Raw genomic sequence first — 18,651 nt, 5'->3', positions numbered from 1 at the left:
TTCAATTTTAAGCATTTTTGTTCAATTGTTAGACAAACATTCTATTTATACAGTTATTGGCAAAACTAAGAAAAAATTCTCTGGTTATTTTTCTAGAGATAAAAAGTCATTTGAATTAGGGAGACAGAAAGTGCCCTTGATGCTACATCTCAATATAGCTATTTTAACACAGCATTGCACTCAAATAGGGATCCTTTCTTCAGATAAATCCTTTCTGTGGAAAGGATTCACAGCACAAGGATTCACAACAGAATCTGAAAAGGTTATATGTAATTCACTTTAACATAGGAATTCTGACTTGTGGATATCATTTATCTAGAACTGGTGTCTCACACCAACACATATAACCTGTAACTAGTCCACCACACAGACAGGGGAAGGGCCAGTGCAGTTACAGATAAGGAAAATATGTTTGACGTTTTGTTTTTATATGGTAAAACAGATTTGTGAAAATGGAGGTACTGGAGACAAATGGCTGCCTGTGACAAGCTTTTGAAAATCTTCCCCTTAGTATTTTTATCATTCATCTCTGAAGCACTAAGACGTAAATTTTGCTTCTCCCTTGCACTTTGCCTGCCCTCCCATCTCACCCCTACTCATCTCTTTCTCCATGCTGGTTCCTATAATGGGAATTAAACAACGTAGACAGCTGAACGTGTTCAGTCGTCTTTCTTTGCAAGAAAATGCAATCCATGCAGGAAACCACCTTCTACCAAAGAGATACGGTTAGCTACAGTGCTGTAAGGTCCAATGGATATAGCTGTACAGAGCCATGAACAATCATTCTTCCACTCATATTCACCAGACATTTCTGCTGTTTTAAGACTGAGCGATGTGAGCAATTACATAGCTGCAAGTGGAAGATTTTGCTTCTCTACATAGCTGCACATGTGTTCCACAGAACTTCTTGGCCTAAACCTGTTTAACTCAGATTATTAGATGGGCCTTTTACTTTGCACCAACTTACATCTGTCAGGTCGTATTTTGAAAATCTCAAATGATTCAGGAATCTAATCCCATTCTCAAAAGTAATTTAGGCTCTTAGGAGCTAGTTCAATTGATTTTTAATAAGAATTACATTCATAGCTTACATTATTTAGAAAGATGGGGCTTCAGTGTGTAACTCGTTTTGGTACTTTTGCAAATTTCATCTAGGCAGATTCAACTCTTAAATATATATTTAAATACTGCATATCTGACATACTTTCCTCCTAGCCATATTCAAGCCATAAAAAGAAAATCAGATAAACGGCTTTGATCCAAGTTATTGCTTTAGTCATTAGGCCCTTCTATAACTTTATGCCAGCTTCTGGAAATGAAGTTCTGGAGCCCAGGTTTCCTATGCAGCAATAAATTTAAATATCATAAGCAATCCCCTCAGATAGCTTCTCCTGTGCTGGAGGTAGTGTCTCTGATGTAACCATTTCTAGTGTAGTTCTTTGAACACAGGACTCAACTTTCAAGTCCAAGATGACCTGTTTTTCAAGCCTGCGATTCAAAATGTTACTGTATTTCCAATTAGTTTTCATCTAAGCGTACAGATCCAAGTTCTATTCTCAGTGACACTGGTGGACATCCAGAGGAAATTAATCAGTCATTTATTCCAGATTTCCAGTAGAATCTCGGCAGCAAATGTTGGCCTGCACTTAGTTAATGACCTGGAAACTATTTTTCAAGACATAATTTTGTGGTCAATTTTGTACCTCCCTCTAGTGGCAGCAGATATCAGACAAATGAAGCACAAAGGAGACCTTGTCACGGGTCACACACTGATGTATTGTGCCTATTTCTTTCATGAAAATTTGTTACTTGGAATCAAGGTTGGCTGTAAATCCCACTGTAACTTTTTGGTAATGTTGTAATAAGAAAAGAATCAGTGATTGCATATAACCAAAATCCTTGTTTACTTCCTTTGCCAGTATGTGGCATATTCATATATAGCCACACGTGGTTTCTCCATGCTTGCCTACATCATAGCCTTCTGGTTGCTGCGAGTACTTTTGCATTGAGTTTTGCTTTCCTCCTCAGGGGAAGGCACAGAACAATTCACCCATTATCAGCTGATTTATGAGCACAGGGCTTGCTGCTAGCTCCTCTGGTTTCAATTTCAAACTTGATGACAAACTTGCAAGCCTGAACCAGAGATGCAGGAATGTGGCAGGCTCCACACGCTAGCCTGACTTGCAGCTTTTTCAGCTTTGGCAGAATTTGAGTCTGCAGTTAGCTACATTATAATGAATACTTAAAAACAAATTCCTAACAAGAGAAGAAGCAGATGGCGCTGAGGGAGAGCAATTTACAAGTGATGAACAGGCTCTTCCATTTCTGACAAAGGAAAATTTGCCTAGCAGCAAAGCACTGAATGGTACCAGTTCTGTCCCTGAGAGGTTCCTCCTTTTTAATTAGGAACCCCAAGGAACATTCTTCTCTAATACACATCTCATTCTCCTTGTTTTCCCCAATCTGTGCCTGAATGTATGTTACGGGTAGACTTATCAGGTGTGATACTGTCTCCATCCATCAGCTAATGCGGGAGCCTCCTAAAAGCCCATTTCCAGGTCAATTATGTAATAAGGAAGGTCCTTTATCTCAGCCTTAATGTTGTGGAAAGTCCCAGCCTAAGCTTCAATAGAAACCACCATGATGGATAGATAAGTGTTTTGATTATTACACTGAGAAGAACACATTAACCAAAACAGATGACAAACTTCCAGTACTAGTGAAATTTGATATTCAACAATATGTGGGTATTTGATACCTTCAAAAACTGAAGTCTGTGAATCACAATATACCGATATATGTCCAGGGGCATGCTTCTGAAGCGGGAGAAACTACCTGTCATTTAGCTGTCTAATCAAGAAAATTGTCCCTTTATTAAGAATTAAACAATTAAGTCAACTTCCTATGGCAACCATGTTTTATTCCCATAAACATTACCAAGACAATCTTGTGCCACAGAAATAACGAAGCTGCTGAATTAGGATCCGTATCCCAAAGAACACTGGAAAAAGAGGAGAAGCGTACAAAATATCATATAAGAGGATATAGGACAGAGAAAAGGTTTATGTTTTAAAGCAAAATATTTTCTTTAATGCTGACTAGACACAGACTTAGTTTTTTCAAAGTCAGTGTTTGCACTACTCATTAGTGAATCTCAGTACCTATCTCAAGATAATGAAAAAGGGTGTATTTTTTAGAAAGAGACATCAAAATCAAGACAATCTAGAATGTCTCTCATTGGCCAGCTAACAGCCAAAGCCTCAAAAAATTATTTGGTGTATTTGAACATTTTATCTAGGCTGAATTTACTCAGTTTCTTCTAACACAGGCTTGAACTCATTATTTTTTCTAACAAATTAGGGTAGCTGTCATAGCAATCCTAACACTGTGTTTGGTACCTATGTTCCCTTTCTGTAGACACTCCACAAGCATGTAAACTTTACTTGTGGAAAAAAACAAGAACCTTTGAATATACGTGGATATATCTGTACTCTCCCCTCTATTTCTTACCAATTCCTAATACATATGCTCTGACATTCATGGTCCACATTTTTTTATGCTGTTATACTCTGCTTTTATTTGGTTTGGGTTTGTTTTTAATGAGGTGAACTTTGCACAGCCCAACTCTAGCTCTTATAAAATCTGTGTCTTAAATGGCCAGATTTAGTGATTTTTGTATGGAAGAAAAAAAAAGGCCTACATACTAACCACACAGCTGTACTTGGAAACAGATGTTTTACCCCCTTTAAACTTAACTAATGAGGACGGGAATATGGAACAGATAGGTCAGGAAAACTTCTGTCTAGATTTTGAATTTGGAATTATGGAAAAAGTACAAAAAAGACTGGTGCTTCCACATAAGGGGAGGGGAGAAGGATGGTAATTCCATTGATGGTGAAAATTTGCACTACTAGGCTAGCTTCAAGGCACTTCCACTTCGCAGCCCTACTCATCCCAATGTCAGTTCTATCCACTTAACTCACACAAATATCCCGTAAGGAGCAGGCCAGATCCTCAGTTTATATAAACTGCATGAACTCTATTCAAATAAATCTATTTACAGAAGTCCAGGATTTGGCTCTGTGTCTCCTTTGCATTTAGCAGGTGTGAAAAGACTCTAAATCACTTCTTTCAAGACTTCTGTAAAACATAAAGTAGACGAATTATTTAGGATCAGATGCTGTGAAAACCATAACTTTTGATAGAAATCTGACTAAACATGGAAATTTTTTAAACTAACTTTGCCCATCAGTGTGTTCTTAAAATATAAAGTGTCTTCTGCTGCTAGTTCGGAAATAGATAAGTTTTTTAGGACCATCGTTCCTCTGCCCAATCTTGTTCCCATCAAAGTCACTGGGAGCATTGCCGTAACTTCAGAGAGAGGATGAACACCTCTGTAGTCACGATTTGGCACTCACACTGGAAAAATGCATTAGTGATAACTTTCTATAGAAAAGACACATCAGGTTTTCCCTCTGTTTCCTAGCATAAACTTCTTTTAAAAATTATTCTTGATTTGTCTTTATATGCTCTTCATCAGTACTCTCCCTTGCAGTATAGAGCAGGTCCCTTGCACTAAGCCACAGCAGCAAAAAAGAAGCTTCTGCTGTATAAGGCTTTGTGAGACACAGTCATTACATGCAGAGGAAACTGGGTTTAGTGGGGCCCTAGTCCCCCTAGGGACTATGATAATATAAATTATTAATAATAAAAATAAACATTGGCTAGCTTGAACTTCTCTTCATTCCCTTAGAGCTTATTTTTGTGACGGAATTAGCTAAATAAAGCCCACTTGAAAGAATGCTTAATTGCAAACTATCCAAACAAAACAAAATGGAACTAATTGGTTCTTAAATATTAAACATTCAAAAGGAGATGGCTTTGGAAACAGCTGAAAGACTTATGTATATTAGGATACATATGGTGAAGCGAGCAGTTAAGCAAAATGCAGTCTAAACTGGACTACATTTACTTTTAAACCAGATTTTCAAGTTTTGTCAGTGTGGCTTCTACCTAGAAGACAGCTTTGGATTATTTCAAGCCTAAACAGAATTACAGCAATACCCTTTTGAAAAGTATAAAATCAGAAAAGTCAAACTTGTGTACTGACTTCTGGACATAGCTTGCGCAGGAAAGACTACAAAATCTACAATGATCAATACTCCATGGAGTGCCCCTTGAACCTATTTCAGCCTAAAAAAGACAGCTTAGCAAAGACTACTGTTTCAAGCGTTTTTTCTGAAGCAGGTATTTTCCTGGAAGCTGGGTAGGGAGAGTTCACATAAACAGTTCTGACAACACAACTCTAAAGGAGAGTAGTAATGCCTTCATTGAGAATAACTGATTGCAGATCTACCTTGACCTTTATAAACTTCCTTTCTTCAGCCCTGTGTTTTTGTTACTCCTATTTAATTCAAATATTTCACAGTCAGCAAATAGAAAGAATCTGTTTGGGCATGTGAAAACTCCCTTTTCATATTCATTAAAGGTTAATACAGTTGCCACACTTATTTCTTAAATCAGAAGTATTTCTAGCAAGACTAGAAAATGATATGTCTAATGTGACTGAAATCTGTAAACAAGAAAAAAAATTTCTACATTAGAAAGGAGGAAGAAGTAGATAAGTTATAACCAAAATCATACAGTAAAAATAATTTAAAAAATTAATTAGTGGTAGAAGAATTATTCTTTAGAGGACCACTGTGTGCTGTGAAAAGAAATCAGACTAGTGGTAAGCCATTGAAAGTGCACTGTCTAATCAGCCACATGTTTACTTTCCCACTTATCAATAACTGACATTAACAAGACTTCTGCCAGAGATAATAAATTCCTGGAAATGTCAGGCTCTTCTACATCACCCAGCCCAAGCACAAGAGAGCTACTCACTGCTAAAAAAAAAAGGCAGACATAAGTGGAAGTGCTAAGCAGAAGTTGCTCAGCCGGATCTGTGGAGATCAAACCACTTCAGCATCTAGGCCAAAAGCTAATGTAATTTTAAGGTCCCTTGAAATGTTATGAATATCATCAACAAACACGGCAAGAGTCACTCATGAATATGTACTTCAGTTTTGTGCACAAAAAAATCAATTAGCTTTCTGCCTCAAACTTCTTCAAAGACTGTGAACCCAATTGTTTGTTCCCTGAGGACTCAAAGCTTTTACTGTAACTAGCAGTCACATCTGCTTAGTGTTTCATATTTTTCAGCATCACAAGGAGTTTTTCTTAGACCTTGGACTGGTTTACTCAGCATCTATGTGTACGTACAACAAAACTCCAACAGAAAAGATAACTGAGGTCTTCTGCCAGTTTGTTTCTACCTTTCTCCCCAAAAGACACAGGCAATCCTGGCAAAAGGAGTATTCTTACATGAGTATTTTGCCAGCAGAGCTAACTCTTTAAGGGTTTCATTTTTTAATGCCCCTTTTAGCGCTCCCAGCTATGCCAGAAACTTTGTAACGTGGATCTATACTGCGATACAAGAAAGCTTTGTTGTTTTAATATGTCTAGTATAGTTTTCAAAGGTACTAGTAGTCTGCGGATATTGTAAAAAAATCCTTCAATGTGAACACCGTCTGTGTATCTATACTACCAGCACTTCGCTTCCATCAGATTATTGGTATTATTTACTACAAAAGTTCTCCTAGAATGAATGGAGCAACTTGGCAAACTTGTGCTTTCTATTAGCATAGTTAAAACTATCCCTCAGACCTAAACCAATTAGTACTAACACATGCACAAGTTTAGTGTGCGCTATAACTGCTTCTATACTTGCATCTTTTGCTAATTCAGCCATGTTGGTAAAAGAATCAATTTTTCACAGTCCTTACCCAATTTAGCTAAGGGCAAGAATCTGTAATATGGACAGGGACTTAACAGCTGTAGAGAGGGGCTTATTACTTGTGTCTCTTTAGATACTAAAAGGACTTTGCTAGTACAGATATACTGCTATAGAGCATCAGGGAAAAGAATAAATTGTATTAGCATACAACACTGCCATATCAATATAGCTGCAGAAGCTTTTAATGTGATATGCCTACACCATTTAAAAAAAAAACTCAACTGAGACAAAATTATAGCAGTACTACATTTAAGCACACAACAAATATTAGTATGGCTACATGGCAATTGTAGAACAACCACAATTCTCAGTTTATAAAAAAATCTGTGGATAAGTCCTTCATGCCTCATAGAACAAGACTTATTTTGGTGATGCAAATTGACTTAGTCTATGTTACCCAGATTCTATTACTTACCTATAAGCCAATTATAACTGAGACCACTCCCACAGAATAGGATTTTGCCACTTGACAAAACTGAGCCCCTTGTAAGAAAGTTCTCTTAGTTCCCTTTCAACATGGAAAGAGTCAATTGTAATGCTAACACGCACACTGGCTCAAGAGTGTGAAGAGCTCTTACCCAAGACCAATGCGCGAAAGACTCAAGGTATCAATCAGTTCACTGTACATACTGATCCTTAGTTCATCAGCTGCTATTGTCCTAACAGAACGAGGACGAAGTGTCACCTTCAGAATGTGGTAGAGCTGCAGAGAGATCCAACACAAAAATGGGTGGCCAAATGCATAGTCCATATTCACATAGCTGTTGCTTGCTCAATAATTTAAGGAGTCCTGGTAATGGATAAGATCACCAGCAAAGAGCTTTAAATTTCAGGACAACACATAGGCAAAACAGTTAAATATCACAGTATTGGGATGACTCCAGTGATATCAAGGGTACTATGTGTGTACTGATCTGCTTTTTTGGCATCAGACAGGCACGATTTGTGAAAGACATAATCATCATGTATCTTGCCAGATGAGCCTGAGATGATGGTAGCAGTGTCCAGAATGCTGAAAGGTGCTATAAGCAGAACAGTGATACGCCTTCCCATTAATGAGGAACCATGCCTGGCTGGAGAGGCAGTAGATAGAACAGTATGTGACTGTGATGTTCTATGTCCCCTGGCAGTTCTCCCAAACTTGCAACATGACCCTCCACCCACCAGTGCATGGATCATTGATCTTATGAACTCACGATTGTGTTCCTGTACAGAATTGTCGTTGAGAATGCCTAGCCCAGAGAACTTACTGGCAGAAAATCACTCATGGGTGATCTTCAAAATTCAGAAATGGCCATTCAGATACAAGATATACATGTTGACAAGTGATTCCAACAATATAGTAATTCAGATCCAGAATTAAATCCAGATCCTGACACAGTTACAGCAGCAATGGCAGTGTATTCAATGTTACAATAGAAAAATGGTGGTTTGCTCCATATGATGTGGCTCACTCAAGAGAGATATTTTACAATAAGCTACACTTTTACTGTATAGTAAAGATAATCTGACAATTATGGGTCAAAGTATACTTGCTTATTGCTTTAAATGAAACTAAAAACAGTCAAATTCATACACATAGGGGGGAAATAGTCATCATGTATTACTACAGCTGTGGAGAAAACAAGCTAGGCTGGGCAGATGCAGAAATTGTGTCTGGACTGGAGATCTTACCAGAAGATGCAGTATATATTCTCATCCAAAGCCTTCTGCTGCAGAGCACGTACTCCTTAGACTTGTGGTTTTGTTCTTGAAGAACCCAAGCTCAAGCAATTTTGAGATACTTTGCACTGCTACTTACTTGTTTTGCACTTCTGATGTTTGTTTGCGTGCAGTTGGGATGCCTGCGCTGATTTTCTAAGGTTATTTAAATTCTTCTTTATTTGTTAACAAATTATATTGGTTGCACAACACATTGGCATGTGAACACTTCAGAAAAAGGGAGGGGCACAACTCAGCTCAGCCTCAGTGGAATTAGGAACAAGATCCAATGACTTCAGCAGAGTTACACAAAGGATAGTTCTATTGTTTCAGTGGGAGTTGTGGTTAATTAAAGTAGTGTTTCCCGTCAGCTTTCTACATGCAGGACTCTCTTCAAAGGTGGCATTACCTTCAAGATCACTGTGTGGGCTTCCATTTCAGACAATGAATAACAAAAGCCTAGTGGCAGATTTTCATAAAGTCTGGGCATATACTGTTGTACTAAAAGCATGAAAAAAGGCACACAGTACTGTGCAGTTATATATATCTATACAACAAACATATAGTGATGCTGAAGCTGTGATGTTACTGCTGGACTTAAACTAATGCATTTTTAGACATGATCCATTCATTTTAACTGCTCTTTCGTTTTGTCTTCCATTGTAAAAAACAGGTAACTAACTTGCTACAAATCAGTTATCTTCAAAACTTTAGAAAAGTCTGTGAACTTTCTCTATAGATCAAGCATTAGCCACATTTTCACACAGTTACCCAATATGTACACTCGATTGTAATAATTGCTCAAACAGCTGCATATGCATTTGGAATATCTGTGTCAAATCTTTTTGAAAACCCTGGCCTACTATTTTAACTTTAGAGATCTCATCAAACAAAATCCTTCCTTATAATCTGGAGAAACCTTCTAAACCCTTTTTGTAAAATTTCAATTACATAATGTAAAAATGGCAGAAATTCAGTGCATAGGTAAACTGAAGGTTATTTACATTGTATTTTGCCTGTACTAGTAGAACTACAAACCTATTCACGCTAACGCTAAAGCAGTAAACATTAATATTTTAAAGCACACTGAGGTCTTTGAATTGCCGCCCTATTTATCTGTTGAGTCCTAGTACTGGAGAATGACAATTTAAATAATAAAACAGAGGTTATGTAAGTGCAGAGAATTATGGAAAAAACGTAAGTGGAAAGTACATATTTTTAAAATGCACTTGAATAACTCAAATGCAGCTGAACTGTCATTATACAGACTTTCCAGTCTTATTCAATACTGGATTGAAACCAAGCACAAGAAATTTCAGGGCCAAAGGACGTTTTTAAGAAAATTGTAAGTACCTATATTTCTAGTTTACAATGTCTGTCTGGGAAAGCTCTACTGCCTAAAGAAAGACTAACCTATCTTCTCATGGGATCAAACAAAAGGGATGTGAACTAATTAAGGGGATGTTTGGATCAGCTTGCAAATGTAAGGACTGATTCAGCCCCAAAGAGCACCCAAACCAGAAAGCTGGATTCAAATACCTGTGGTCTCCTAGCGAAATATGGATGCAGATTCAGATCCAGATTTTACACTGAAAGTTCATTTCTAACCTGTGCATACAAAAGCTCTAGGCCCAGCTCTGCATTCCTTCCACACCCAGAATTGGAGTTCTGCCTGAATAAGGTATGCAAGAGAGAAATGAATTTCTTATCTTTATGGCAGATCTTGTTTGGTGATGTACATGCCTGTGAACCTGCCAAAACTCAAATGTGTGACATTGTATGCAATCTAATGCCAAAACTGATAGATTTCAAAAGATTACTCTTGTAGAACACTCAAAATAAGGTCAAACTATTTTAATAAGCATAAGTAACTGTTCCTATATCTTATATACCTGGATAAATTCTGATACTTCTGTTATAAATAATTTTTATCAATGGAAAAGTGAAGATCCCAGATTTGAATAAAAAAATGAGTAACAAAGGGAATAAATTATATACTTCCAAACTGAGGGGCACTTAAAAGTATGACTATATGAAAAAAAGATTTAAAAAAAACAAATTTCACAGAGGGAAAATACTAAACAAACAAAAAATAAAAGAAGGCTTCTCGGCATAACATTTTATGTCCATTATCCTCCAAAATCACAGGGTAGTGTTATGCATACAGATGCATATGCTAAAATTTTTCCATCACTCCAAAGAGACATAAACTTCACCCTGGCTTTTGATAAGATAAATGCAATTCTGTTTCCTTCAGCTACCCACCCAGCAGTATTTCAAAATTTGCAGTGAGAAAGACCTTCCAAATGCATGAATGACAAAGAACTGTGGAAACAAGTCTCTTTATGCATGGATCTTGGCATTTTTTAAATTTTCCCAGATTTTTCAGTCAAGTTTATACAAGAAAGGTCTACCAGTATTAGTTACAGATGCTGTATTTTATGATATGTCTATGATAAAATTGAAATCCCAGTGCAGACACAATTCCATGAGCATTTCTGTTAGTTTAAATTTATTTGGTCAAAAATCAGTATAAATTGTAGAAGAAAAAATCTCTTTTTTGCAAATATTAGATGTATCCACACCTGGAGTATCTGACACAATTATTACATGCTTCAACCTGTTCTGCTGTAGCTGTGGCCTTCCTGAATGTTTTTTTTTTTGTTATTCTATCCCAAACAGTATGCAAAAGTGTAGAATAAAGATGCCTTTCTGTGGTCAAAAAAGTGAAAAGGGGATATTAAGGTAATTTGTGTTGCATTTTGTTCAGACAAAAAAATTTTGTAATAGTTGAGAAAAGTATATGTTGAATAGAGTATCCTGTGGCAACTATTCTGAGAAAAAGAAAAGCTAGCTAAGCTAGCTAAAATCAAGGGCTTTGGCTGCTTTAACGCTTCCTAGGCAAGATTAAATCAAAATATTTCCTATATACATTCCCTCTTTTCATCAGCATGTCAACTGTAGTAAGTAAGAATGTGCTACTAATTCTCAGCGTCAAAATCTGGGATAATTTTATATAGTCAAATGTTTCCCTACTTTCACAGAAACAACTGTTACTGGAAATATTTTCCAAAGCAAGTTGCAAGTGGAGCTAAGTAAATCAGCTAGCACACTGCATACTTTTCAAGGAAAAAGTTTCTAAAAATGAGTCAGGATTTAATAAAAAATGTCTCTGAGGTACGTAACTCATGCCCATAATAGATATTTTTCAATTTTCAACCCTATATAGAGAATTTTAAAATGCTAACAGATGTACGAAACAAAAAAGCAAAATTCTCCCTTATTCTCTGCTGTGCACACATGTAACACACATAGAAACCAATGAGAGGCTCTAAAACATTTTCCACTAGAAAGACAATTTGCTCGCAACTCCTTCTCCCTTTAAATTGTTTCTGTGGCAACACATCTGGTGCTATAATTCTGGGCCAGAACATTAACTATCCTGAAAGAAGAAAGTTATGTTGTTGTTCTGGTCTGCAAGAATGTGAAGCAGAGAGAGATCTGCAAATACATGTAATCAGGTAAGCTTTTGCGCCTTCATAGGTGCACAGAATATTAGCTACTTATATTTATGCATTGCTTAAAATTACAAGTTTAAAAATGTCTCTACAATGGTTAGAGAAAACTCTTGTCGTGAGCGCACATTCTGTAAGCCAGCTTTTTTAAACAAAATGATGAGTGCTTTGTTATTGCTCTTCCTACCATATGAAATAAGTGAGAAAAGTATTCAGCTAAAAGGAACAAGGTTCATTCCCTAATCATAAATATAACTCTTCCTACGTAACGGAGAAAGATTGATATTGATTTCTTATCATCTCCCCAGTACCATGTAAACATTACTGTATTACCACCATTTTGCAGATGAGATATGTCAGGAGGACATGAGGCCAAAATGTCTGAAGTGTCTGTTAAATTCAGATGCCCCTATTATTAGTTACCCATACTGAAACATGCAGCCCTTGGCTCTCTGAGCTCTTGAGGACCAACAGATTTTACTGGCCTTACTTGAAATTATAGGAACCTATTGATGCTTAACACAAGTCTTGGACATCCCAGCTTGAGCATGCCAGCATTCTCAGAATTTGTAGTCGGAACAATTTGGTTAGAGAGAAAGGAAAGAAAAACAAGAATAAAAGCTTACAGCCCCAATTCAGTTTGCTAAGTCAACAAGTGAATGTTTTTTTTAATCACTAATAATCCTGACAAGTCAGTCTGAAATCTTAAAGTCATACTATATGACTATAATCCAGTGAAAGTTATTATGGATATTTTACTGCGCAGCTGAGATTGACACCTCAAGATACAAACTCTGCTGTGGATCTTAATTCATAATACAAGGGCCAGACCAATTTGCAAGGACTACTGCATTCACTTAACTCAGCCTGGAGTAGCAAGAGTTAAAAAAATAATGAAAGTGGGTTTTTGCTACTCCATCAAGCAGATCAGGAATGAACTCATGGAAAGAACATATCTTATGAATAACAAAATATCACCGACACAGTTCCTTTTCCAATAATAATTGCATTTTAAGTTCCTCATGAAACAAATTTTATTATTTCATTTGAAACAGCTAAATTCAAATCTAAATCAGTTACACATAAATCAGTTTGCTAACTATACTTACAGTATTTTCTGTATTAGTGACAAAGAAGACAAGATCGTCTTGGTGTTCTGGTCCTCTAAATTGCTAATGATTAAATGCATTGATTGGCTGAAAACCAAGTTTTTTTTCCCTAAAAAGTTGAGTTGAATAAAAATTATGGTTTTCAGGCATTCTGTCTCTGAAGACATACTGGTTTAAAGCAATCTGTGCTCAGGGAGAATAAACTGGCAACAAAAATGGAAAAGTTGAAAAAAGTGGATAAAAACTGGTATTTCATGAATATGTATGTCCCTTTTCTACTTTGGAGGCGCCATCTTATGATCAGAATTAAACCCAGGACCGTGAGCACCTGCAGTCATCAAAGGCCAGTTGATGTCCTTTGCAAGACTTGCTGTCTGTATAATTTTGGATTATCACCAGCCAATCACCTTCCAAAATCCAGTTCTGGCCAATAACAATCTGGATAATTCAACTCTCTCTGTTCCTTTTTTCTCAGCCTTTTGGCTAAGATCGAGTGTGTATATTTAACTAATATTAAACCCACTATTTTACATAAAATATCTCCTTCAATTCCAATCTAACCTTTCTATTTATTTCAGCCAAATGGCATAATTAACAAAACTTCTGAGACAGTTCTCACTCCTTTGCTTTATCTTGTATAACTTTCTATGCACAGAACCTCCGTTTTGTCCTGGTGCACTACAGATCCACATCATCACTCCTCAAACCCCTGAGAAAAAGACACATTAAAGTCGTAACTCTTCCCTCCCCATTGACTGAGTCTGGTTTCCCTTTCTGGCCATAACAGCTCTATTCCACTTCTCAGGTTCTTTAGGAGGATATTGCAAAGGAATATTTGTGAAGGAACTAGCTGTGGAAGGGAATAAAGTGATATCAGTGGATCTGATATTACAGGGTCCCAACTCCCTGCCTGGATTGCTCCTAAGGAACTCAGGGCTAGAGTGAACATAGTAGAGCAACTGTATGGCTGCTCTTTGTCTTGACAGAAGGAAATCATCTCATCTTTATACTACCCCTTAGGGAATACCATTACATAACTCACTGTTTGGCCTATATTTTTTCCCCATTCCTGGCTCTGTGCTGTTAACAGAAACACCACTGCTTCACTGCAGTTATTGACTGTCTTGAGAATTGAGCAGTAGGTAGGGATGCAGGACCTGTCATCTCAGGGAAGCCCTTTAATTCCTCTAAACAGTATCCAGACTCTAATCGGAGGAAAATTTTACTGAGGTAGTTGTTCACTACCATATCGCACGTGTTGTATCTCATACAAGTTTCTCTCTAGACCTGGGGCATAAAGTAGGCTTGGCCTGCCATTCAGTAACAGCACCATCCCATTTTGGCAAGTTTTGTCCAGCTTTTCCTGCACTGCTACATGTGGTGCTTATGTCATCCACTCTGCAGAATTCAGAGCAGCAGCGTGTAAGCGATCAGCTGCACAAGAAATTAATACAACAAGAGAAGAAGTTTCTAATATGCATGCTCCTTTAGACACCATATCTTTCTCAGAGGTGTCTCTTCGTTCAACATTGAATGTTCCCTCAGGTACATTTTGCGTTGTTTACCACCCTTACAAACGATCTTCCTCTGCTTTTTTTTTTTAATTAAGGTCTTTCCAAAAGGAATATGTAATGCCCCTCATTAATAGGTGTAGCTCCCGTTTTACAGCTGTGAAAACACAGGTAGAGACGGATTAAGCCTTGATCCCAACAAAGGAAATGACTGAATCAGGAGTTTTGAGTACTGGTGCTGTACTCTGACTCTAGTTCAATACTCAAGAAACAGCTCAAGGAATACGTAACCTTATTTTTCAAATTCCTTCAAGTTTCTTCGGTTGATGAACAACTCAGTTTCCATATGGCCCAACTTATTTAAAACACTTTTTAAAGGGGGAAATTAAACTCTGTCTGAAGCAAAACTCAACTGGGCTGTGACCCAAAACCTCAATTCGTATTTATGAGCAAATAAAAGGTAATCTCTGCACAGACAAAAAGAGTTAACCAAAATACAACCAGCCCATACAGCGACACCTCCAAAACGCAAACCCTACAGGATGGCGTACGCGTTGTCCTGCCCCTCTTACTTTTCCACCTGCTCCCGCCAGCCCTTCACCTCCCGGGGGGGTTCCTGGCTGTTCCCTGACGTGAATGTGTTCGCCCCCGGATAAAAACCTCCCGCACCTCCGCTGCGGCCTCTGTCGCAACACTAGCATCCTTCGAGGTTCCGTACAGATGCCCTCAGCCCCCCGAGGAGCCCACCCCCCTAGAAGTGGCATGCCCCCCCCCCCGGCGCCCCGCAGCTCTCACCCACCGACGCGGTGCCGGTGCCTCCCCGCGCGTCTGGGACCGCCGTGTCCCCGCCGCCCGCCCGTTCCCGACGCGCCCCTGCCCCGCACCTCCCGCCACCGGGCAGGGCGGGTGGGGGGGTCGCGGCCCGCGGTCCGCCGGCGCGCAGCGGCCGCCTCTCCCCGCCCGGAACCGGAGCCGGAGCCGGCACCCTGCGCTGCCCTCCCCGCCCCGGCCCGCTTGTCGCCGGCGGGACCGTCTCCGCGGTCCTCCGCGGCCAGGTGTTTCCTACCTGCCCTCTGGTCGGCGGGGCGCGGAGAGCGGCTCCGCACCGCTCCCGTAGGCGGCTGTCGGCGTGGCGGAGAGGCAGGCCCCGCCGGGAGGGCCCCGATAGCCGGGCCGCTTATCGCCGCTGCCCGTCACCCAGCCGGGCTCCGTTTCCAGGAAGCCGCGGCTCCGCAAGCGCTTGTTTGCCGCTGGATGCCGATCGCCCCGTCCCGCTCGCTGCCTCCCTCCCTCCTTCCCTCCCTCCTTCCCTCCCTCCGACCCCCCTCATCCTGGCAGGGGGGCTGGGAAAGTGCAGCGCGGCTCCAGCACATGCCGAGCCTGCGGTCACGGCCCGGACCCTCTGCTATTAATCAGGGAGCATCCCAAGCGCCCCCTTGCTCACTCCAGCTGTTCTACTCCAGGCCTCGGCGCGCCGCAGGGCAATGACAAACCGGCTACAGACGCGGGGACACCCGCCCCTGCCCCCCCGGTTATTCCTCCCTTCCCCTCTCCCGTCCCGTGTCCCCCCAGCTCTTACCCCTCCACTTCTCGGGCATTTTCTCCCGTGCCCAGATTCCCTCCCTTCCCATCTGCCCCATCCATCGCTCACTCCTCCTCCTCTGCCCCACGCTGCCTCTTCGCTGTCTCTTTTAAGTCTCCCTCCTCTTACCACCCTCAGCCTTTCCCTAACCATCACTTTTCTTTCTCTTACTGCCTCCTCCCTCCTTCCACCCTACCCTCCCATAGGTTTTCTATTATCGAAGACGTGGGATTTGCTGTGTCTTTGATCCTTCGTTAACCAAAGCCCCCTCCAAGTCCCTTCTGCGGCACCCACTACTGACCTCCTTGGTGCTTCCTCAGGCAGGTACTGTTCCTGGAGAATGAGCTCCCTTCTGCTAGCTTTCTAGGCACCTTCCAGATAGCCCTGGCAAAAAGATGTGAAATTGTGATGTAGAAAGCAGGCCGAAATCCTCCCGGGTTCCTTGCCTCACCACAGGAACCCACACAATCACACCTCTTTTCTTTTGAACAATGCCTTGCCAGGCCTTTTGTAAACACCGGCACACAAACGTGTTCCTGCCTTGGGCAAAGCACCTCGGTTTACCGTATGTCTCATTCCTCTTCCATTTCCCCCTACGTTTTTTAGCAGCATTTCCCCATAAGGTTAGCATGCTGATTGACTGACAGCACGGGAAGCTAGACACTCCCCACGAGGAGAATGAAATGACTGTACAGAATTTGGACATGCTCTTATGGTAACTTTATTACTAATAGTGTTTGCTCCCCTTTTGACCATATTCAGCAACATCCAGGACACATCCCAGACTCTTCCATCCTGTTTCAGGAAGTTAAAACACAAACTAAAGTTCTCAAAGCACCAGACGACCAGAGATCCCATACAACAACCTGTTAAGGCAGAGTTCTTGCTTTCTTTTGCAGTACTTTATGCAGTTGATTAGGATTTGTATTTTTCTGTGTGCATGCTTAAAGGAAAGTCTTGAAAGAGGCAAGGGAAGATCTCTTGCGCAGCTGAATATGTTTTTAAGAAGATGCATGAGGGAATTGACACATGAAAGTGAGAGCAATAAGAGACAAAAACAGATGGGCTGATGGAGTTGGCTGAGCAAACAATTCAAGCACTCTGGGTTTTATATATATTCGAAAGAACGCTGCTGAGATGCAAGTAAAAGTGGGTTCCATACCGGATCTTGAAACTGATTGGGGCTTGGAGTCCTGAAAAAGGCAATGGTGATACACCATGAAAAAGTCTAGTATCAGAGCTGGTGTACATAGCAAGACAAAGGAAGGACATGCAAATACATGGACTTTTACAGGTAAGTACACGACATATTCTAGTAATTGTAACTCTACTAACTGTTCTCTTGATTTTCCTAGTATTTGGGGGTTTACGATCAATCAATCACACTGACTGCTTGAAGAATCCCCCCCCCGCCCCAGCAAATTTAACTGCAGCTGTTCAAGATGCAGCCAGCTACACGTCCTGCCTCTCTGCTCAGGTCTGCCAATCTTACAAGACAGTCAGCAAAGCTGGATGTGTGTTCCAGCCTCACACCCACCAGTGTGAACGGTATCAGACCAACTCATGCAGCACAGGACTACGCTGAAACATGGACTGTGAACTGCAGCAGTTTAAGTACGGACTCATGTCTTCGCGTGCCAGCCCCACAGCAGGGTGGAGCACATAGGGGCTATTTTAAATCAACTTAACTGGATTTGCAGGAGGACATTTGTCAGAACACCAAATCTCTGCAGGAGTCCTACACAACCAGTTGACCAAAAAACCTTTACTGTTACTGTCATTTCCTCCTAAACATGAGACTTATAATAAATTTCACAGACCAGATCCTTGGGTAATGCAAATGACCAAGGTTCCATCACTCCTGGTGCAGATGTCCCTATTTACTTCAGCTGAGGATTGGCCTTACTATGTTTTTATTCCAGTTTATTTTTTATGATCTTCATTTGCTGTGTCTTCATCTGGTGTGTTTATGTGGCTGGTGCTTGGTTTTCATTATTTTTAACTGCATTTCAGATTACTTGCTCTATGGTTTTGTTCACATTTTCCTTTTCCACGAAATTCTAATAAAACACTTGGCTACAGATTTCCCAAATTGAATACCGATGTTTAGTGCAGCTAATTATGTAGCAGGGTTCAAAGCGAGTTCTATAATGTAACAATTTACATATTCTTGAAAACAATGGACACAAACCTACAAATTATTGTTACAAGCTAGTTTCACATTATTCTGGAATTTCCTTTAAAAATACATATGTTTAGTATTCTCACACATATGAAAAGCAGTAAATACTCCATTGCTGGCACCATTGTAATATTTACAATGAAAAAATAAAACACACTCTGATGTCTCTCAGACCTAAAGGGACATTAAAAAAACGCTAGTACATTTCTTCCA

The 18,651-nt window shown here is 40.0% G+C and overlaps 1 protein-coding gene and 1 long non-coding RNA gene across 6 annotated transcripts in view; one reads left to right on the top strand and one right to left on the bottom strand.

The window, feature by feature from the left end:
- Nucleotides 1-16,836, bottom strand: part of RIPOR3 (RIPOR family member 3) — a 54,631-nt gene extending 37,795 nt beyond the window's left edge. For 3 of the 5 annotated variants that reach the window (XM_069805332.1, XM_069805375.1, XM_069805366.1), the window contains exons 1-2: nt 16,731-16,836; nt 16,558-16,640 (exon numbers count right to left, since the gene is read on the bottom strand). The gene's annotated coding sequence lies outside the window, so the exon portion shown is untranslated. Of the gene's footprint in view, nt 1-15,740; nt 15,956-16,557; nt 16,641-16,730 lie in introns of those variants that run through there. The other 2 variants (XM_069805341.1, XM_069805357.1) reach the window with 1 other exon arrangement.
- An 80-nt stretch (nt 16,837-16,916) lies between these two features.
- On the top strand, nt 16,917-18,353 carry LOC138689676 (uncharacterized). The gene is made up of 2 exons (XR_011328580.1): nt 16,917-17,571; nt 17,675-18,353. It is a non-coding gene; the product is annotated as an uncharacterized lncRNA (long non-coding RNA).
- The last annotated feature ends 298 nt before the right edge of the window (nt 18,354-18,651 follow it).

This window comes from Haliaeetus albicilla, chromosome 2 (genome assembly GCF_947461875.1).
Source record: "Haliaeetus albicilla chromosome 2, bHalAlb1.1, whole genome shotgun sequence".
NCBI classification, from domain to species: Eukaryota; Metazoa; Chordata; class Aves; order Accipitriformes; family Accipitridae; genus Haliaeetus; species Haliaeetus albicilla.
This window is presented reverse-complemented; position numbering and strand designations above follow the sequence as displayed.